At 42.5% G+C, this 23,426-nt stretch overlaps 2 long non-coding RNA genes across 3 annotated transcripts; one reads left to right on the forward strand and one right to left on the reverse strand.

Annotated features, from left to right (window-relative positions):
• The first annotated feature begins 5,865 nt into the window (after positions 1 to 5,865).
• Positions 5,866 to 8,115, forward strand: LOC123147311 (uncharacterized). 2 transcript variants are annotated; one of them, XR_006473159.1, is made up of 2 exons: positions 5,866 to 6,969; positions 7,705 to 8,115. It is a non-coding gene; the product is annotated as an uncharacterized lncRNA (long non-coding RNA). The 2 variants fall into 2 exon arrangements; XR_006473158.1 differs by having other exon boundaries at positions 5,866 to 6,317.
• Positions 8,116 to 8,884: 769 nt separating this feature from the next.
• On the reverse strand, positions 8,885 to 11,186 carry LOC123147312 (uncharacterized). The gene is made up of 2 exons (XR_006473160.1): positions 10,659 to 11,186; positions 8,885 to 9,182 (listed from the first exon to the last, which is right to left on the reverse strand). It is a non-coding gene; the product is annotated as an uncharacterized lncRNA (long non-coding RNA).
• Between the last annotated feature and the right edge of the window lie 12,240 nt (positions 11,187 to 23,426).

A 23,426-nucleotide genomic window follows, 5' to 3' on the forward strand; every position in this document is an offset into this window, starting at 1 on the left:
TTGTGATCATGGAAGCTGACAATTCCAAAGTCTTCGAAGGCTTTAGGAGAGGAGATTTGTATATTGTTGATTTCTCTACAGGACCACAACCTGCTACATGTCTACTTGCAAAAGATTCAGAAGGCTGGCTATGTCATCGACGACTTGGTCATGCTGGGATGAGGAACTTGCACACGCTCGCGAAGAAGAAGCATGTCATTGGCATCGAGGGTGTCAAATTCCTCAAGGACCATTTGTGTGGAGCTTGTGAAGCCGGAAAGATGACCAAGGCCAGGCATCCAGCGAAGACCATCATGACTACCACTCGTCCATTTGAATTGCTTCACATGGATCTCTTTGGCCCTACTCACTATGCCACGTTTACTAATGCTGCATCTTTATATGGCTTTCATTGTTGATGATTATTCTCATTATACATGGGTGCATATCATCACTTATAAAACTAAAGTGCAGGAAGTCTTCAAACGATTTTCCTCGAGGGCTTCAACCAACTTTGATGTGGAGATCAAGCACATCATAAGTGACAATGGAACTGGATTCAAAAATACTGGTCTTGATGACTATCTTGATGAACTTGGTATTACTCATGAGTTATTTGCTCCTTATACTCCTCAGCAAAATGGCATCATGGAGCGCAAGAACAGGACTCTTGTTGAGATTGCCCGCACTATGCTTGATGAGTACAAGACGCCTCCTCGCTTCTGGCCTGAGGTAATTGATACTACATGCCACATCATCAACAGGGTATATCTTCACAAATTCTTCAAGAAGACTGCATATGAACTCCTCACTGACAAGAAACTCAATGTGAGTTATTTCAAAGTCTTCGGTGCTAAATGTTGGATTAGAGATCCTCATCACAATTCTAAATTTGCACCGAAAGCACATGAAGGTTTTATGCTTGGTTACGGAAAGGACTCGCAGACCTATAGAGTCTTTAACAACGTTCACCACAAGGTTGTTGAAACTGTAGATGTGCGGTTTGATGAAACTAATGGCTTGCAAAGAGAGCACCTACCTCCTGTGCTAGATGAAAAATCACCCGAGGAATCCGTCAAGTTCAAGGCTACAGAGGATGTCATTCCTACCGAAGAATATGCTGAAGAAGTCATTTCAGAATGTGAAGAACGTCATGCTAATGCACCTGAGGAAAATGGTGCTGAAGAAAATGCTGATCAACTTCCTCAACGACAACCAACCCATCCTCGTGTTGCAAATGAAGTGCAGATTGAGAAAATCATCAGCGACATCAATGCACCAGGTCCTCTCACATGCTCAAAAGCTTCACATTTATCTAACTTTTGTGGGCACTTTGCTTTCATCTCTATCACAGAGCCCACTAAGGAAGATGAAGCATTTTTGGAGCCCGAGTGGATTCAAGCTATGCAAGAGGAATTACATCAGTTCGAGCTCAACAACGTCTGGGAACTGGTCAAACGTCCAGATCCTCGCAAGCACAATATCATTGGCACAAAGTGGATCTACCGCAACAAGCAAGATGAAAATGGCCTTGTGGTGAGGAATAAGGCACGACTTGTAGCTCAAGGCTACACATAGGTTGAAGGAATTAATTTCTATGAAACTTCTGCACCTGTTGCTAGACTTGAGGCTATTCGCATATTACTTGCTTATGCTAACCATCGTGATATCATCTTATATCAATGGATGTGAAAAGTGCATTCCTCAATGGTAAGCTTGAGGAAGAAGTACATGTTGCTCAACCCCCAGGTTTTGAAGATCCAAAGCATCCTGACAAAGTCTTCAGACTCAATAAGGCCCTCTATGGCCTCAAGCAGGCCCTCGGGCGTGGTATGATACTTTGAAGGAATTCCTCATGAAGAAAGGCTTCAAACCCGGTTCACTTGACCCAACTCTTTTCACTAAATCTTATGATGGTGAAGTGTTTGTGTGCCAAATTTATGTTGATGATATCATTTTCGGCTGTACTGACCAATGTTACATTGATGAATTTGCCTATATGATGAGTGAAGAATATAAAATGTCTATGATGGGAGAATTGAAATTCTTCTTAGATCTTCAAATCCGTCAATAGCGCAATGGCATATTCATATCTCGGGAGAAATAGCTCAAAGATGTACTGAGAAAATTCGGCATGCAAGATTGCAAAGGAGTCAAAATCCCTATGCCCCCAAATGGCCATCTATGCACTGATGAAAATGCTATTGACTTCGATCAAATGGTATACCGCTCCATGATTGGTTCTTTATTATATTTATGTGCATCTAGGGCAGATATGATGCTTAGTGTTTGCATGTGTGCCCGATTTCAAGCTACACCGAAGGAATCACACCATAAGGTTGTGAAGTATATTCTTCGATATCTAGCTCACACACCAACACTTGGATTATGGTATCCCAAGGGCTCGGCTTTTGATCTCATTGGATATTCAGACTCTGACTATGATGATGATCGTGTGGACCGTAAGTCAACATCAGGCACATGCCATTTCCTCGGACGATCCTTGGTCTGTTGGTCCTTGAAGAAACAGAACTGCGTATCACTGTCTATTGCTGAAGCTGAGTACATTGCTGCTGGTTTTTGATGTGCTCAATTGCTATGGATGAAGCAAACCCTCAAAGACTACGACATTAACATGAAGAATGTGCCTCTCTACTGTGACAATGAGAGTGCCATCAAAATTGCTCATAACCCCGTTCGGCACTCGAAGACAAAGCACATTCAGATTCGTCATCATTTTCTTCGTGATCATGTGTTGAAGGGCGACATCTCTGTTTAGCATGTGAAGACTGAAGAACAGCTAGCTGATATCTTCACAAAGCGTTTGGATGAGAAAAGATTTAGCAAGTTGAGGTGTGAGCTAAATATCCTAAAATCTTTGAATGTCCTATGAAAAGGACACACATCCTAACACTTATACAAAATTGATGACTTAGATGTGCAACACACGAAGAAACGTTTTTCTTCAATCAATGAATACTAACACTCTAAGTGTGAAGAAATTAACGAAGAATTTGATTTTCAGAACCCTACGACAATTGTACGCAGTGTCTGAAATGATCATTCTTATACGGTGGGTCACGCCACCATCAAAAGTTGAAAATCTTTAATTTGAGTTTTTCCTCATTTTTGAAATTCATCAATTGTTCTTTTTCTTCAACTTTGCAATGTCTTCACTCTTTTCATTGTTGTTCTTCATTGGCAATATATATATATAACACCTTTTCTGTACTCCCAAGAGTACATACTCCCACCTCTTAACGGATACTTTTGGGTTGATCCAATCCGGTAGCAAACTAACCGCTTGGATGCAACTAAATTGGTTATGTGACCATGCAGCCATGCATGGAACTACTTGACTAGAATCATGGGAGCGTGTGTGCAGTACTATTTAATTATTAATCACGAATCGGGATATGATTTACTGGTAGTATAATGCATGATGTCTACGTTGTTGGATGAAATGGAGTAGTATATCCATGAAGACGCTTATCACACAGAAGTTTGAAAAAGACTATATTTTTATGGGGTATATACTGCTTTTTAAAGGAGCATATATGGATTCCAAGGAGTATATACTGCGTTGTTTTAAGGAGTACATACTGATTTTTTCTTTGAGTACATACTTTAATTTTAAGAAGTACGCCAAGGCTTTTTATGGGTGATATATACTGTTTTTTCTGGAGAATATACTTTTTATTTGAAGGATTGTGTATTGCGTTTACAGGGTATATACTGCTTAATTTTTATGGACTATATACTGTTTAAGTTCCAAAGAGGAAGTATATACTGTTTTTTTCCTTCGGAAGCAGCATGAATTACCTGTAATGAAAATAAGTATATACTTCATCAGAATATATGCTCCAAGGCAACTATATACTACTCCCTCCGTTCCAAAATAGATGACTCGACTTTGTACTAACTTTAGTACAAAGTTGAGTCATCTATTTTGGAACGGAGGGAGTACATTTGATAGAAAACAAAGGAGTATATACTACATTTGTTAGAAAACAAGGGAGTACATACAACATATTTTAGAAAGCACAAAGTAGCAGTACAATATTTTAAATCAGGTGAGTTGATACAACGTATACAACTTTAGTATTTAGATCAGGAGCATAGTTACGTAGCAAACAAATAATCATAGATTAGTACTTCACTCTGCATCTTCCGTACATGTAGACAAAATAATTAGGAGACAAATGCTTCAAGAAACGCCATTAGTTGAAGATGCATGAAGTAACAAGCAATCAACTCATGAATTATATTTGTAGTAGCATCTCTGATCTGACGTCCATTCAGAGGAGCTGGGCACTATAGGAGTTGTGGCCACGTGCTACCATCACGGCAGATGCTGCGGCTCTCCTGCCCTTGCTGCTTCATCATGCTTTGAGCCGTGGGGCGTCGACGGCCGACATCGCTTGTGTAGCTCCGTTGTAGAATACAAGTCCATACGGTCCATTATCACACGCAGCTGTTAGAATTAGATGGAAATATTGATAAAATCCGGACATCATCTCTGCTCTCTAGTCTGTTGGCTCTCCTCTTGAGGGTTTCATCATGTCAGTTTTCACACGGGAAGAAACTAGAACCTCTACCAAAGACAGAAGAAAATCACGACGTATCTAGATGTGCAAGTAACCGCCGACAAACATTTTCTTCACTTGATCCTACCAGTGCGCCACTGGTCTGCTTCCATGCAGGCCACTGCCGAGGGATCTCCTTCTTCTGGAAGCCGGTGATGTGGCCCGTGCGGCCGTGCGAGCGGCCGCCGCCATTAGATGTCGATGCAACTGGTGTAGAAACGGATAAGCTCACAGGTGGTTGAATTAGCAAATAAAATGACTAGAAAATCGGAGCGCCAAACCTAGCCTTTTTACTATTATTATTTAAATCAAAATTTAAATGGATATGATGCTAGAAAAATTCAACAAGAGACACATAGCTAGAAGTATGTACACCTAGAAGTACTAACCCATTTTCCTATATATATATATATATATATATGTATGTATATATATATATATATATATATATATATATATATATATGACAAATATTTCCTACAAGCAGTGGTAGTTACCACCACTTGTGTTTTGTATGTTGTATGTAGTATCTGTCCAAATCGAGAGTATGTACGTATAGTATGTAGTATATAACAATGATTAGGTAGTATATATATTAATTTTTAGGTAGTATGTATCATTTTTTGAGTATGTTCTTTTTTACGTATAAATATATACGTATTTCACAAATATAATAAAAACTATGGGTTCATATGCAATTTTTTCATGGAACTTGTTTTGAAATATCTTAGATATAGTATATGAACATATTTAAAATAATAAAATAGTATATATAGTACCACATGATAGTATATGAGACATATGGGGTAACTACCACTGGGTGGTAGGATGGATTTTCCCTATATATATATATATATATATATATATATATATATATATATAAAGTCTATTAGTAACCCAGGGTGAAGAATTACTTATTCTTCGCCTTGGTCGATCGACCACGCCAGTTCGAGCCACCTCCGCACGCGCTGTGCCGACCCTCAACCGTATCATGAGGAGCGAGGTAAGGGCATGTACAATGGTTGATAAGATAGTCTTATCTTAAGTTTTGCATGTAATTAGAGATGACAAAAAAACATGTTTACAATGGGTCATCTCTTAGCCTTATCTTCAATAATTAGTTGTTTCTAAAAACATGGTGAGACAAATTGTGCTAAGAGATCATCTCTTGTCTTCTCTTAAATAAGATAAGACAAGCCTTCTCTTATGATTTCTCTCTCCTCCATCTCATCATTTATCCTACGTGGCAGTCTTAAGATAGAATCATTGTACATACCCTAAATCTTTTCTGTGACGAGGTAAGATTTTCCCGTTTCAAGTTCGCAAAAACTGTTTTCTGTTCGTGGGGTTAGCCTACTCCTATGCATCCTCCATTCCAAGTTCAATCCCTGCGGTTTTCGGCGGCGACTCGCTTGCGTTAGCTGGCTTGCGGCGTCGTGGTCGGCGGCTTAGTGAGTGGGCAGCGGGAATGATGGCGTGGTGGTCGACGGATAGGCTGGGCGTCCCTGAGGGTGGGCGGTTGACCACGGGTGCGCGACGGCCTGGTGCTTGGCGGCCACGGCGGCGTGGTGAGCGCGTCGTGGCCTAGATGTTGGGAAGCATGGTTTGTGGTGGTCGGCTGGCTGCAGCGGCAGTTCAGGTGGTGCTGGCGGCGGCACTATGAGCAGTGCTCGCGGCGGCACTGGATCGACCGTGACCGCTTCGTTCCATCCTCCGGCCGGCTGCCACGGTTGCTTGATCCAGTACGTGTTGGTGAGTTCAGTACAGATCTCTTCAACGCCTCCTCTATGGATGGGGTTGATGCCCTGTATTTCTTTTGCCCCAAATCCCTAATTGGATATAGATCTCTATTTAAACACGGAGTCTGAAGTCCCACTCTAATCATTGTTATGTAGTCTCTTCTCTGTTTGAAAGTGACAATCTTCTGGCAATTGGTTGCCTCTGACTTGTTGTTACAAATCGTGTATTGTTTTGTTCATAGCCTGATGCATTTTGCACTATGATTGGAATGTGAAATATCTGACGGCATTGAACAGTTGGTATCTTTTTCACTTGCCGTCTTAGACATAGACCGTTCTGTTTTGGGCAAGTTGCTCAGAGCAGATAGTTGTTTGATTAATTTTCTGACTAATTAATACCAATGGGATTATGGGATGTGGAGGTGTCTTATGTACCTGTCCAAGAGCTCGCCTCGGCATCCTCACGAAGTCGAGATCCTGACTAAGAGAGCTCTCCCCAATGTGTGCAGTTACTGCTCAACATGTAAAGAAGCTAATTGTTGTTAATACAATCAATATTTTTGCTGATTAGTTTTTGGAGGGCAAATCATTGCGGCGCTGAGCAGATGTCCAATTTGATTTGTTGAAGTGGATCATGGTTCCTCCTTTACTGATGAATGTTGCATGTAAGACAGCCATAACACTCCTTTCCTGTGCATAACGTGGAAATGTTATATATGCCTCTGCTATGAAAAAACCCGGAGATTGACCCGGAAACAAGAAAATTATATAAAGCTCAAGTATTTTATACAACAACAATAAACTAGCCCTTTCTAAAATATAGCAATTGTATCTACGCAAGTTTCTTATACTATTGTGTGTTAGCACGTTGTTCTAGCCTACAGGTTTAGTTGATCCAGAGATACATTTATTATCCATGTTTGAGTATGCAGTGAAAGCTTATCAATTCATTTGTTGAGGACTAGAAGCTTATCAATGAATTGGATGATGAATTTTCTAGCTTGGAAATAGCCAACTCTCTCCCTGCAAAATATAAAAAGTTGTTGTTAGCTCTCATATGAACGTGTATTTAGAAAATTTTGGAAGTTGAGGAGCTTGAAGAAAATGTACTTTCTTTTTCATGTGCATATACCTCTTGGGTATTTTAATGAAAACTGGAAGATTTTGTCTTCTGGTTGTTCTTCATGATACTACTACTCGTTCTATACAGATAAAAAGAAATCTATGTGTACATGAATACTTGCAGTTTTCACATTACTGATTGCTTTTCTTTTCAACTCGGAATTTTTGTAATTTGTATACTCCTTATTGCCTTGTTTCCTGTCTGGGTTGTTGTGTTCCAAATGTTATTTTTACGTGGCGTTGTGACGCCTCTTACTGTCTTTGCTGGATAACTTTAGGAGACATTCCCACCAGGCTTCAATGGAGGGGAAGGTAGCCGCTAGACTTGGACTCAAATGGACACCCTGCCAGGAGAGCACCATGGAGAAGACGGACGAGGTGAAGAGGCAGTCCTTGCAGAGATGGGTGGCGGTTTCCGGGACCTGAAGCACCCACATATCTGTGTTTTGATTTCTTGTTTGAAACTACTGGGCGTCCATATCACTATCACTTCACCATCCAGTGAAGAATGGATCCATCAACTCTAATATGATTAATGTCATCTTCCTTGGGGCTTTTTTTACCACTGCCATAGACAAGTGTTTATTTAGTTCATGGTCATTTCTATTTAGTTCGTGGCTGATGGGAGCATGAGGAGTACCTTTCAAACTACTGTTCCTCTTTTCATCTTATAGTTTTTGTTGCTTACATTTTGCCATGCATCTCTGACAGAGAAACAGGACAGAGAAGTCAAGAGGAGCATTAATGATATGTGTAAATGTCACTGTTGTCCAAGTTCTGGAACTTTTTCACTAATCGTTGTTGAAACTAGGGTCATCTAGACGAGGTGGTTGTAAAGGCTAACTAGAAATACATCTTTGAAGAAACTATAGGGTCATCCAGATGGAGATTTTGCAACCTCTATACAAACGCCTGCAGCTTGGCCAGACTATTGCCCATCTCAAGATAGGCTGGAGTGTGTTCTACTACAGAAAGATAGTTTTGTTTTTAGATGTTGAATTTTTAGATGCTACTTTGTCAAGCAGTGTACTGAATTTGTTGTAAACCGACCTAGTTATGAACTCACATCAACTTTGTTCATTGTAAACTGACCTAGTTATATAAGAAATCCAAGTTTATTTCGAGCAGTTTTTATGTGGTGTAATGACCATTGCAGCAATTACTATATCTTGGCAACAACAATCAGGAAACGTTTTGCGAGTTGTCTAGAGCTAATGAGTTGAACAAACGACTTGATGATCTGGTAGATAACAGATGTGCAAAACAGTAAAATGCAGAGCAGGAATCCCAAACCTAAAAATAAACATGAGATTTCGCAGATACACTCAACAATACTATTAGTGACAAGCCTATCATAATCTGTTGAAAACACACAAATTAGTATAACAAACTTGACGTGCTACTTCTACACGGAATTTTGACAAACACTCGCATGGAGCAATTTTATCGACATAATAATTCAGAAGGTAAATGCATTACACCTCAATCAAGTATTCGCTATACATCATGAAAATGAATTGGCGGTGAAATCTTTGCCTTCATGTTACAAATTTCGCTTGCATTCAGATCTATCTTTTGTGAACTGAATAACTAGAGTCCAGCTGAATGAGATGTTCCGTTCATGGCATAAAAATTCAGAATTCTTCTATCTTCTTCTTGCTTTGGCAGCTTCAGTCAGGCTTTTGAATTTGTGGCAAGCATCAACAGGTCGAGCAGATGCACGTGGTTGTGGTTGTGCTAAACAGAAAATCGTATTCTGAACAAAGCAGCCCAGCCAGAAAACAAGGAAATAAGGAATACATTAAGTACCAAATACCTGTATACACAGAGATTTGTTTCATCTGTATAGAACAAGTAGTATATCATCATGAATTTCAATCTCAAGACAATGGTCTTTCACCCAAATGAAGCTTCTAGTTAGATCCATGCATAACAGTGCCAGAAGATCTAAATACGTGCTCATATGAGAGCTAACTACTTCACTACATTTTATTTTGCAGGGAGAGAGTTAGCTATTTCTCAACTACAAAATTTAGCATCCAATTGATTGATAAGATTTTAGTCCTCAACATATTTATTAATGATATTATATCCAAAACTGTACAGAAACTGCAAGTGCTTCAGTTCTATATTGCCCAAACAATCTATGGAGATGCAGATTGCAAAAGAAAACCAGAAAACTGAAGCCGACGCTAATTTGCATTACTAATTGTGGAAATTCATCAATACATTTGTTGACGACTAGAAGCTTATCATCTTCTTTCAACTGTGAAAATGGCACGCCTGGGGATGCCTTTTGTGATATAATTCCTACCTGAAAACGTAATTTCCTAATTTTTATGTGAAAATCAATGATTGCACCCAAAAAACTCAAAAAATAATAGTAAACTCTACAAGAAGTATGTGAAGTGTTTACTTTAACTCGAGCATGAGGTATATCTACTTTAAACCCATACATATATGGTAGGAAAGTCACATATGCATTCTAAATAGATAGGAATCCCAAAAATGATTTATTTTATTCTAGTAGGAAATTTTAGCAGCACCTCCAGAATATACATTAAGTAGTAACATTATAATAATGTTTGGAGGAGCTACTAGCTGTAGGTATGACTCTGAGCTACTAGCGGCACCTCAACAATATATTTTGCAGCAAGATCTGCTCATCATGTATTGTGGTACAACGATATATCGTAGAACAAAACATTTCTCCCATACCTTCCCAAAAAAAGCCAAGAGAAATTCAGTGACTTTGATAAGGCAATCAGGCTATACAACTAAAGTCAGTTCACAAAAGGGGAATTCTGCAGAGGAAGAAAAATGTATGTTTTGAGGGAGCATATGTACATGGTGAGGCCACACCTGGATCCCTAACACAAAAAGATTGAACTAAGGAATGAGAGGTGCTTCAAACAACATCAAGAACAACACTAGTTGGACAAAAATACCTTCCTTTTGGAATTGGATATGGGTATCTCGATAAGAATCAGGAAACAGTACAAGAACTTGGCCAACAAAATTAGCATCTAGAAAGTACGCAAACTACAATGAAGAAAAACGATGCTGAGGTCGCAGCCATCCTAGGATTGTGGCGGATACGCCAAGAAAATTCTGATATTATAAGCCTGAGCATATGAATGTTTATTTCACATAGAATGGTAATTTCATGCTCCTCTCAATACAACAGACATGAGTGATTCCTTGACAAGTAATTTTCCCCATCACAACTTACCATCCCCGTTTTGATGTCAAACTCATGCAAACAAATTCGGATGCACTCTTGATGACACAAACATCCTCCAGTCTATCAAAAAATAGGTAGGAATCCCCATTTACATCATTACATGAGCTCATGAAGTAGGAGGAGAGACCAAACTTGAAGAGGAGGTCGATGATACCTACGTAGATTGTAATGACTCAAGGGCGGCTGGTGAAATCTCTAGATCCTTCCAATCGGGGAGGTGAGGATGGGACAGGAGAGAAACAGTCCCCGAGCTTGCAGAGCGCGGGGAAGCGACCAAGCGCCGGCGTGGAGCTGAGGTCGCGCTTGGACGAGGCGGCGGCGTCGCTTCCGTTGAATTGGATCACGCCGGCGGGACGACCTCTTCTCCTCGTACAAAGCCACCGGAGCTAGTTCACGACCGCAGGGATATAGTGACCTGTTTTGCTGGCCTTCGGCGATGGGGAACCGTCGTGGCGGCGGTGGATGGACGGTCTGGTGGAGATGGTGTGGAATATGGCACCTCCCCTACCAGTCTCCCACGACCCATAGAAAGTGGGCTTTCTTCCAAAAAAAATAGATATCCCTTCCCTTTTTTTGGCAGCAGAGACGCGCGAGGTAAATTTGCCTCAGAAGCTCTGCGGTCCAGGCTTTTCTTACGCTTCCTTGCCAGGGCCATGCGTCAGGTAAATTTACATTTCAAGCTTTGGCTCGGCTGGGGTGAGGAATAAGAATTCCTCACCCAGGGTGACGAATAGCACGACCCGAGTCGTGCTATTCGTCACTGTAAAAGTATTTGGAAAGCGTAGAACCCTTTGTTTCGGGCCGCATGTATATATTGAGGCAAAGCCTTGGCACACAAGTTACAAGGGGAGATCGATGGAACGATCTGGAGATCGACCAGATAGGTCGTTACAGGAGAATCGGGAACAGAAGAAAGGATAGAGCTAGGCAGAATTTAAACAAAGAATTCTATCCCTATACGTATATTCCAACACTCCCCCTCAATCTAAACCTCAAGGAGCTTTGCCAAGGTTGAGATTGTACTTGAAGTCATTTAACCTTCTTTCGGTAAGAGGTTTTGTAAAACCATCTGCGAGCTGATCTCCTGTAGGAATGAACCGAATTTCCAGAAGCTTTCGAGCTACTCTTTTCTCTGACAAAGTGGAAATCAACTTCAATGTGTTTTGTACGTGCATGAAAAACAGGATTTGCTGAGAGATATGTTGCACCAATATTATCACACCACAATCTCGCAGCCTGTGGAGTTTTAACCCCAAGCTCATACAGTAACGTTTGTATCCACATCACTTCAGCTGTAGCATTAGCCAAAGCCTTATATTCAGCCTCTGTGCTTGACCTAGATACTGTGGCCTGTTTTCTTGCACTCCATGACACAAGATTAGTTCCCAGAAATACAGCAAAACCACCTGTAGATCTTCTATCATCAGCACACCCTGCCCAGTCAGCATCAGAATATGCAGTAACAAGCATAGAAGAAGACTTGGTAATGTTGAGACCAAGACCTTCTGAGAACCTGAGATACCTTAAAATTCTTTTGACTGCAGTCCAGTGAGTGGTTCTAGGTGCATGTAAATATTGACATACCTTGTTCACTGAATAAGATATATCAGGACGAGTGAGTGTTAAGTATTGCAATGCACCTACAACACTCCTATAGTTTGTTGCATCCTCTGGTCCAAGAACTTCTCCACCTTCCACTGAAAGCTTTTCAGAAGTAGAAATTGGTGTATTAACTGGCTTGCAATTTTCCAATCCTACTCTCCTGAGAATGTCAGTTGTATATTTTTCTTGTGAGAGAAGTATGCCATCTTTAACTTGCTTTACCTCTATACCAAGGAAATAGTGAAGATCACCCAAGTCCTTAAGAGCAAATTCCAGCTTCAGATCTTTAAGCAAGCAAGTAGTGGCATCTGGACTTGAACTAGCAACAATTATATCATCAACATAAACCAACACAAAGATAGTGACACTGCCTTTATTAAATAAGAACAATGAGGTATCTGCCTTGGATGGTATGAACCCAAGACGTTGCAACTGCATACTCAGTCTGGAATACCAGGCTCTTGGGGCCTGCTTCAAACCATACAGAGCTTTATCCAACTTACAGACATGTTGTGGTGTGCTAGGATTCTCATAACCTGGTGGTTGCCGCATGAACACTTCTTCCTCAAGAACACCATGAAGAAACGCGTTCTGAACATCTAGCTGTCGTAGACTCCACCCTCTGGAAACAGCAATAGACAACACAAGACGAATAGTAGTTGACTTAATAACAGGACTGAAGGTATCTTCATAGTCAATTCCAAACCTTTGCTTAAATCCCTTGGCAACTAGTCTAGCCTTATACCTGTCTATGCTCCCGTCAGACTTTCTTTTGATCTTATACACCCATTTACAATCAATAACATTGTTTCCATACTTTGGTGGAACCAAGTGCCAAGTCTTATTTTTCATAAGTGCATTATATTCACTATCCATAGCTTCTTTCCAATTCTTATTTGCAAGTGCATCATCCAAATTGAGCGGTTCACCAGTGGTAGTAAGGAATGCACGTTTGATTTTGTCATACCTTATCGTACCATCATTGTATTGTTTTTCCTTAACAATACCTGACCGAGACCGTGTTTGCCGAGGAGTGGATGTAGGCAGCACAGGAGCAGTGGCTGCCACAGAAGATCCAGCCGGTCCATGATCCGAGGCGGATCCATGCAGCAGACGCAGCGGGCCAGCCAGATCAGGCGCCTGATCCGATGTGGATCCCTGCCGCGCATGCAGCGAATCAGAAGCGCACGCCGCGCCCGCCGTTGCAGTCTGTCCTTGCTCGAGGACAGGTGGTGTGGGGTCGGACCCGCTCCCACGGTCGGTCGTGGTGGAAACCCGCGCCGCGTCCGATTCGCTCCCCCCCGCACGAGGGCTGTCAGCGCGTGGGGACACCGCGGGAGACGGCGAGGCTTCATTGGCGCGACGCGATGCGGGACCAGTGGGCTCCACCTGATCAGCGCGGTCGGCCACGAGACCAGGCGAGACCAGGCGCGCGGGAGAATCGTCGTGGGATCGCGCGCCGCCAGTAGGAACCGCAGGCTGGGCAGGCGAAGCCGCCTCGGATCGCCCGCTGTCAGCCAAATCTGCCGCGGTTTCCGTGCCTACCCTGTCTTTTCCTTCACACATAAAATCACAGGGTAATTGTGTACAAATAGCATCAACAGAAACAGAATTTGCATGGGATTTTTGCACATGATCTCGTTCATTTAATTCCCCCCCACTATCAGGTAACATGGGATGATCAGAAAGGAGGGCAATCTCGGCACGAAGCAAGGCGCCTGCATTGGGATGCAATTTGGAAAACGGGAAGAGTGTCTCATCAAAGATAACATCACGAGAAATATAGATACGTCCGGTAGAAATCTCAAGGCATTTATAACCTTTATGAAGATTACTATAACCAAGAAAACACACTGTGTGGATCTAAACTCAAGTTTGTGATGATTGTAGGGACGCAAATTTGGGTAACATGCACACCCAAATATCTTTAGATAGTTGTAATCAGGTTTTTGATGATAGAGACGCTCTAATGGAGTGGTGTTTCCAATAACTTTGCTAGGGAGCCTATTGATAAGATAGGTGGCAGTGATGAAAGCTTCATCCCAGTACTTGAGAGGCATTGATGCATGAGCTAACAAGGAAAGGCCAACTTCAACAATGTGGTGATGTTTACGCTCGGCAGAGCCATTCTGTTGATGAGCATGAGGACAAGATACATGATGAGCAATCCCAATGCTACGGAAAAAAGAGTGGAGTTTCTCATACTCCCCTCCCCAGTCACTTTGGACAGCAAGAATTTTCCTATCAAATTGACGTTCAACTAGTTTCTGAAATTCTTGGAAAATAGAAAAACTTCAGATTTGTATCGAAGCAAATAAATCCAAGTGAACTTGCTATAGTCATCGATAAAACTGACGTAATATTTTTTTCGACCAAAAGAATCTCGGGCATGGCCCCATACATCACTGAAAATAAGCTCTAATGGAGCATGAGACACACTAGTTGACTTTGGATAAGGAAGCTGATGGCTTTTGGCACATTGACAAGCTTCGCAAACAGACTCAGAAACTATACTAGGAGACAAAGAAAGTTTGTCTTTATTGACTATTTGTTTGACAATGATCGAAGATGGATGCCCTAATCGTTGATGCCACCGTGCCAAGGAGGGCTTGATGACAGAGTAGACGTGACGACGCTTGCGACCTAATGCTCCGGATGGAATGGGGTAGAGGCCGCCAACGCATCTACCGTGATGAAGTAGTTCCCTCGTTGCCCGATCCTTAATGAAAAAATAACGAGGGTGAGTTTCAAAGAAAACATTATTGTCGGTGGCTAGTCTAGACATGGAAGCAAGGTTTTTGTCAGCTTGAGGGACATGAAGCACATCTCTAAGAACAAGATTACGTTTGAGTGTAGGGGAATTAATAGAACTTTGACCGATATGACAAATATCCATACCTCCGCCACTAGCGGTGTGAATCTGATCGGCGCCATGGTAGCGCTCACGGAGGGCAAGTTGCTCGAGCTCGTTTGTCACATGATCCGTAGCGCCGGAGTCCACGTACCAGACGCCGCCACCACCCTGCTCACACATAGCAGCCGCAACATGGCGATCCGAGGGCACAAAGTCCTCATCGTAGCGATGCCAGCAGTCAATCACCTCGTGACCAGACTTTTTGCAGAGCTGGCATCGGGGGCGCGGACGTGAAGAAGGGCGGCGGCCATTGTTGTTGTTGAAGCCGCCGCTGTTGCCGCTGGTGTTGTAGCCGCCCCCGCCATGGGAGGCAAAGCCCCCACTGGAGCGTGCGCCTTCTCCTGAAGAGGCGCCGCGTCCGCGCCCGCCGCCGCGCTGCCCCTGGTGACCGCGCCCACGGCCGCGGCCACGAGAGACGGAGTTGACGGAGGACTGCCGAAGATCGCCGCCGTGGAGGAGGGTGAGGCGGGCATCAAAACTGAGCAGCTGGCTGTATAGCTCTTGGACGGTGATGGGTTCCACCCTGGCGGAGAGTGCAGAGACCACCGGGTTGTACTCCATATCCAAGCCGGCAAGAATTATGGAGACGATCTCCGGATCAGATAGGGCCGAAGCCGTGCTTGCGACCTCATCAGTGAGACTTTTGATCTTACCAAGATAATCAGCCATGGACATATTACCTTTCTTGAGGTTGGTGAGCTCGATGCGAGTGTTTATCGCTTGGGCTTGGCTCTGAGCAGCAAACATGGCGTGGATGGTGTTCCACACCTCGGCCGGCGTCTGGAGCGTGGCGACCTGGGCAAGAATCTCACGGGAAAGTGAACCCATTAAGTATCCTTGGAGTTGTTGCTGCTGTGCATACCAGAGGGATCTCGCAAAGTTGACGACTTGTTCTCTTTGCCTTCCTTGGTGATGGTGAGGGTGGCTGGCGGGGGCGGGCTCGTCGCGTCGAGGTGATGCTCCATCTGGGCACCTCTGATCTGCGGGAGCACAATGGCCTTCCAAAGCAGGAAGTTGCCCCGCGTAAGCTTCTCCTGTGGTGGCGATCCGAGGGAGGTGGTGCTGTGGGTGGAGGTGGAAGATGATGCGAAGGTGGAGGATGAGGTGGTGGCGAGCGCACCCATGGTGCTTGGAATCATGGCCGCGGTGGTGGTGGACATAGCCTCGGTCGCGAAGGTAGCTAGATGCAATCTCTCTCGATTGGATGAGGAAGAGGCTCTAATACCATGTAAAAGTATTTGGGAAGCGTAGAACCCTTTGTCTCGGGCCGCATGTATATATTGAGGCAAAGCCTTGGCACACAAGTTACAAGGGGAGATCGATGGAACGATCTGGAGATCGACCAGATAGGTCGTTACAGGAGAATCGGGAACAGAAGAAAGGATAGAGCTAGGCAGAATTTAAACAAAGAATTCTATCCCTATACGTATATTCCAACAGTCACCCTAGGTGAGGAATAGTTATTCGTCACTCCTCTTGATTTTACCATCAATACACCGTAATTTTACGTTCTGTAAGTTTTGTCTTATTTCCGACGTAAAAAGGGACCGTAAGAAAATATATAATCGACGTAAAAAATATTTTATGTTATGTAAAATTACAAACGTAAAAACATAGTCTAAAATACACATAAACTGTAAATTTTCTTGTCTTATGACCTATATTTTTAATTTTCTTATGTCATATTTTACGTAGTGAATCAATACGAATGTAACTATTTGAATTCGAAACGTAATTTAATTATGAAATGATCGTAAGATTACGTCGGGTGAAGAATAACTTATTCTGCCCCCTGGGTGATGAATATGTCCTCTACAACATTCACTTATTGCTATTTCTTCAAGTTGCTCTTTCTGCTATGTGAATGTGATCGGACCCTTCCCCCTCTATGCTAAATTCAACCCAATCTATTCACAAATTCTTCATGTGCGTTCTATTTGAAACTCATTCAAGATCTTCACTGTGTCCTTGTCAGCTGAAGAATTTGTGAACGAAACTTTAGACTTATCTTATCTGAATTTTCGGCTTTTGCCGCTCAAACCGTTCCACTTTCCACAATATATTATCCTATTCACCCACGATCGCGCACGATCGCCACCTCTCAGTACGTGGGTGACACATGTCACGCGAATGAGAAGGGTTAGGGGCACGTTCGTCCAATTTCCTCGGGCGAGCAGTCATACGTCTCCATCGTATCTATAATTTTTTATTGTTCCATGCCAATATTCTACAACTTTCATATACTTTTGGCTACTTTTTATATTATTTTTGGGACTAACATATTGATCCAGTGCCCAGTGCCAGTTCCTGTCTGTTGCATGTTTTATGTTTCACAGAATATGCATATCAAACGGAATCCAAACGAGATAAAAACGGATGGAGTTTATTTTTGGAATATTTGGAAAATCTGGGAGAAAGATCAACGCGAAATGGTGTCCGAGGTGGGCACGAGGTAGGGGGCGCGCCCCACCCCCTGGGCGCGCCCCTGACCCTCGTGGTCCACCCGTAAGGCGGTTGATGCCCTTCTTCGGCCGCAAGAAAGCTAATTTTTGGTAAAAAATCACGGCGAAGATTTCGGTCCAATCGGAGTTACGGATCTCCATATATATATGAAACAGTGAAAGGGCAGCAGAACAGAACGCAGAAATAGAGAAAGACAGAGAGACATATCCAATATCGGAGGGGCTCTCGCCCCTCCCATGCCATGGAGGCCAAGGACCAGAGGGGAAACCCTTCTCCCATCTAGGGAGGAGGTCAAGGAAGAAGAAGACGAAGGGGCCCCCTCTCCCCTTCTCTTCCGGTGGCGCCGGAACGTTGCCGTGGCCATCATCATCATCATCATCATCATCACCGCGATCTTCACCAACACCTCCGCCATCTTCACCAACATCTCCATCACCTTCCCCCCTCTATCTACAACGGTCCACTCTCCCGCAACCCGCTGTACCCTCTACTTGAACATGGTGCTTTATGCTTTATATTATTATCCAATGATGTGTTGCCATCCTATGATGTCTGAGTAGATTTTCGTTGTCCTATCGGTGGTTGATGAATTGCTATGGTTGATTTAATTTGCTTGTGTTTATGTTGATATCCTTTGGTGCCCATCATATGAGTGCGCACGTGGATCACACCCTAGAGTTAGTTGTATGTTGATAGGACTATGTATTGGAGGGCAAGAGTGACAGAAGCTTCAACCTAGCATAGAAATTGATGCATACGGGATTGAAGGGGGACCAATATATCTTAATGCTATGGTTGGGTTTTACCTTAATGAACGTTAGTAGTTGCAGATGCTAGCTAATAGTTCCAATAATAAGTGCATAGAATTCCAAGTCAGGGATGACAGGCTAGCAGTGGCCTCTCCCACATAATACTTGCTACCGGTCTAGTAAAGTAGTCAATTGCTTAAGGGGCAATTTCGCAACTCCTACCATCACTTTTCCACACTCGGTATATTTACTTTATTGCTTCTTTACTTACAACAGCCCCTACTTTTTATTTACGTAATCTTTATTATCTTGCAAACCTATCCAACAACACCTACAAAGTACTTCTAGTTCCATACTTGTTCTAGGTAAAGCGAACATCAAGCATGCGTAGAGTTGTATCGGTGGTCGCTAGAACTTGATGGAATATTTGTTCTGCCTTTAGCTCCTCGTTGGGTTCGACACTCTTACTTATCGAAAACTATTTTGATCCCCTATACTTGTGGGTTATCAAGACCTTTTTCTAGCGCCGTTGCCGGGGAGCAATAGCGTGGGGTGAATATTATCGTGTGTGCTTGTTTGCTTTATCACTAAGTAATTTTTATTTGCTGTTCTTAGTTGTTCTTTATCTTTATTTATGGATATGGAACACGAAATACCAAAAAAATTAGGTGTACTTGTTGCTCATGGAGATGAGGAACCTCCTAAAACCCTCGATGCTGGTTATGTGAAAGATATTATGTACTACTTTAATAATCCTGAGAAAACCCCATTCAATTATGTAATGGGAGTAACGTTGGATCAACGTGAATACTTTAGGGATTATCGCTTGACTCAAAAAGGGAAACTATTATGGGATCAAATTCATATATTAAAGTGGTACTAGACAACTATGCTTGAGGTATGATTATACTTGTTGCTCTGGGATGAAGGCTCCACACCTTCCCTTTTCATGCAAATTTAATGATAATAAAACCTTAACTTCTTATGCTAATGGTATATATGATTACTATGATGTGGAACAAATAGAAGAATTTGTTGCTTTTATGGGTGATTATGAAATTGAATCTATGCTTAAAGAGTTTGAAGATTTTGATGATGTTGTTGATAAACCTGAAAATTTAGCTATCCTCAAATATTGCTATGAGAATTATGAATACAATTCCGATATTAAAGCACTTATGGAGCAAGTCTCCGCTGTCCAAGAAGAGACTAATATTTTGCAGGAATCTATGGAAGAAGAAGTTGATGAAACTGTGAGCTCATTGGATGAAAAAGATGATGAGGAGAGCGAAGAACAAAAGGAGGAAGAGCGGATTAGCTACCCGTGCCCACCTTCTAATGAGAGTAACCCTCCAACTCATACATTGTTTAATTTCCCTTCGTGCTTACCGAAGGATGATTGCTATGATGATTGTTATGATCCTTTTTGATGATGCTTGCTATGCTTGTGGCCAAGATGCCAATATGAATTATGCTTATGGAGATGAACTTGCTATAGTTCCTTATGTTAAACATGAAATTATTGCTATTTCACCCACGCATGATAGTCCTATTATCTTTTTGAATTCTCCAAACTACACTATATCGGAGAAGTTTACCCTTATTAAGGTTTATATTGATGGGTTGCGTTTTACTATTACACATGATGATTTTGATAGATATAATATGCATGTGCTTGCTGCTCCTATTTGCAATTATTATGAGAGAGGAACTACATCTCCGCCTCTTTATGTTTCCAATACAACAAAATTGCAAGAAACTGTTTATACTATGCATTGGCCTTTACTATGTGTGCATGAATTGTTCTTTTATGACATGCCGATGCATAGGAAGAGAATTAGACTTCGTTGTTACATGATATATGTTGCTTTGTGCTCACTATTAAATTACAAATCATTGTTAATTAAAATTGGCTTTGATATACCTTGGGATCCGGATGGATTCACTACTTGAGCACTATATGCCTAGCTTAATGACTTTAAAGAAAGCGCTGTCAGGGAGACAACTCGGAAGTTTTAGAGAGTCATTTATTTCTGTTGAGTGCTTTCATATAGTTTAAAAACAACAAAAATAAAGAGGGGAACCCAAAACTTTTTCAAAAAGGAAAGTGAAAGTGAGAAAGACAATCATTGTTGAAGTGGGAGAGCTCCTTGAACTTTGTTCATGCTCACGACAACTTTGTGAATCTTGATTACAGAAACTTTTCAACAAAAATAATGATCCCCTTGTACAATTCCATTGTATTATAAAAATAATGTGCCAAGGTTTGCCTTTAGGATGTTTACATTTGCTTGATGGTCTGTACGGTGCAGGACAGAAACTTTGTCTGTAGTGCACGATTTTACATTTTTAGCTGGAACGTCAAATGGTTCTGATTCCTTTTGCACTGTCTTTCTATACAATGTTTTTATTTTTACTAATTTTTTTGGAATTTTTCAAGTATTAGAATTATGGTGAATGTTTAGATTATTACAGACTGTTCTGTTTTAGACAGATTCTGTTTTTGATGCATAGTTTGCTCGTTTTGATGAAACTATCAATTCATATATGTGGATTAAGCCATGAAAAAGTTATATTACAGTATACACAATGCAAAAACAAAATATGAATTGGTTTGTAACAGTACTTAGAGTAGTGATTTGCTTTATTATACTAACGGATCTTACCGAGTTTACTGTTGAAGTTTTGTGTGGATGAAGTGTTCGATGATCGAGAAGGTCTCGATTTGAGAAGAAGGAAGAGAGGCAAGAGCTCAAGCTTGGGGATGCCCGAGGCACCCCAAGTAAATATTCAAGGAGACTCAAGCGTCTAAGCTTGGGGATGCCCCGGAAGGCATCCCCTCTTTCTTCAACAAGTATCGGTATGTTTTCGGATTCGTTTCGTTCATGCGATATGTGCAATCTTGGAGCGTCTTTTGCATTTAGTTTTAATTTTTATTTTATGCACCATGCTGGTATGAGGTAGTCCTTGGTTGATTTATAGAATGCTCTATGCACTTCACTTATATCTTTTGAGTATGGCTTTATAGAATGCTTCATGTGCTTCACTTATATTATTTGAAGTTTGGATTGCCTGTTTCTCTTCACTTAGACAACCGCCATTTGTAGAATGCTCTTTTGCTTCACTTAGATTTGTTAGAGCGTCGGCATATCTTTTGTAGTAATAATTAAACTCTCTTGCTTCACTTATATCTATTTAGAGAGATGACAGGAACTGTGTTGGAAATATGCCCTAGAGGCAATAATAAATTAGTTATTATTATATTTCCTTGTTCATGATAATCGTTTATTATCCATGCTAGAATTGTATTGATAGGAAACTCAGATACATGTGTGGATACATAGACAACACCATGTCCCTAGTAAGCCTCTAGTTGACTAGCTCGTTGATCAATAGATGGTTACGGTTTCCTGACCATGGACATTGGATGTCGTTGATAACGGGATCACATCATTGGGAGAATGATGTGATGGACAAGACCCAATCCTAAGCCTAGCACAAAGATCGTGTAGTTCGTATGCTAAAGCTTTTCTAATGTCAAGTATCATTTCCTTAGACCATGAGATTGTGCAACTCCCGGATACCGTAGGAATACTTTGGGTGTGCCAAACGTCACAATGTAATTGGGTGGCTATAAAGGTACACTACAGGTATCTCCGAAAGTGTTTGTTGGGTTGGCACGAATCAAGACTGGGATTTGTCACACCGTGTAAACGGAGAGGTGTCTCTGGGCCCACTCGGTAGGAAATCATCATAATGTGCACAATGTGATTAAGGAGTTGATCACGGGATGATGTGTTACGGAATGTAAAAGAGACTTGCCGGTAACGAGATTGAACAAGGTATCGGGATACCGACGATCGAATCTCGGGCAAGTACAATACCGATAGACAAAGGGAATTGTATACGGGATTGATCGAATCCTCGACATCGTGGTTCATCCGATGAGATCATCGTGGGACATGTAGGAACCAACATGGGTATCCAGATCCCGCTGTTGGTTATTGACCGAAGAACATCTCGGTCATGTCTACATGGTTCCCGAACCCGTAGGGTCTACACACTTAAGGTTTGATGACGCTAGGGTTATAGGGAATAGATATACGTGGTTACCGAATGTTGTTCGGAGTCCCGGATGAGATCCCGGACGTCACGAGGAGTTCCGGAATGGTCCGGAGGTAAAGATTTATATATGGGAAGTCCTGTTTTGGTCACCGGAAAAGTTTCGGGTTTTATCGGTAGTGTACCGGGACCACCGAAGGGGTCCGGGGGTCCACCAAGTGGGGCCACCAGCCTCGGAGGGCTGCATGGGCCAATTGTGGGAGGGGACAAGCCCTAGGTGGGCTGGTGCGCCCCCACCAAGGCCCAAGGCGCCTCCAAGAGGGAAGGGGGGAAAACCCTAGGGCAGATGGGCCCTAAGGCCCACCCTAGGTGCGCCTCCCGCTCTCCCCTTGTGGCCGCCACCCAGATGGGATCTGGGGGGCTGCCGCCACCCCTAGGGAGGGAACCCTAGGTGGGGGCGCAGCCCCTCCCCTTCCCCTATATATACTTGAGGTATTGGAGGCTGCAAGACACACGAGTTCCTCTCCTTCTTGGCGCAGCCCTACCCCTCTTCCTCCTCGTCTCTTGCGGTGCTTGGCGAAGCCCTGCTGGAGTACCACGCTCCTCCACCATCACCATGCCATTGTGCTGCTGCTAGATGGAGTCTTCCTCAACCTCTCCCTCTCTCCTTGCTGGATCAAGGCATGGGAGACGTCGTCGGGCTGTACGTGTGTTGAACGCGGAGGTGCCGTCCGTTTGGCACTAGGATCTCCGGTGATTTGGATCACGACGAGTACGACTCCTTCAACCCCGTTCTCTTGAACGCTTCCGCTTAGCAATCTACAAGGGTATGTAGATGCACTCTCCTTCCCCTCGCTGCTGGTTTCTCCATAGATAGATCTTGGTGACACGTAAGAAAATTTTGAATTTCTGCTACGTTCCCCAACAGTGGCATCATGAGCTAGGTCTATTGCGTAGATTCTATGC

Source organism: Triticum aestivum, chromosome 7A, assembly GCF_018294505.1.
Source record: "Triticum aestivum cultivar Chinese Spring chromosome 7A, IWGSC CS RefSeq v2.1, whole genome shotgun sequence".
NCBI lineage: Eukaryota > Viridiplantae > Streptophyta > Magnoliopsida > Poales > Poaceae > Triticum > Triticum aestivum.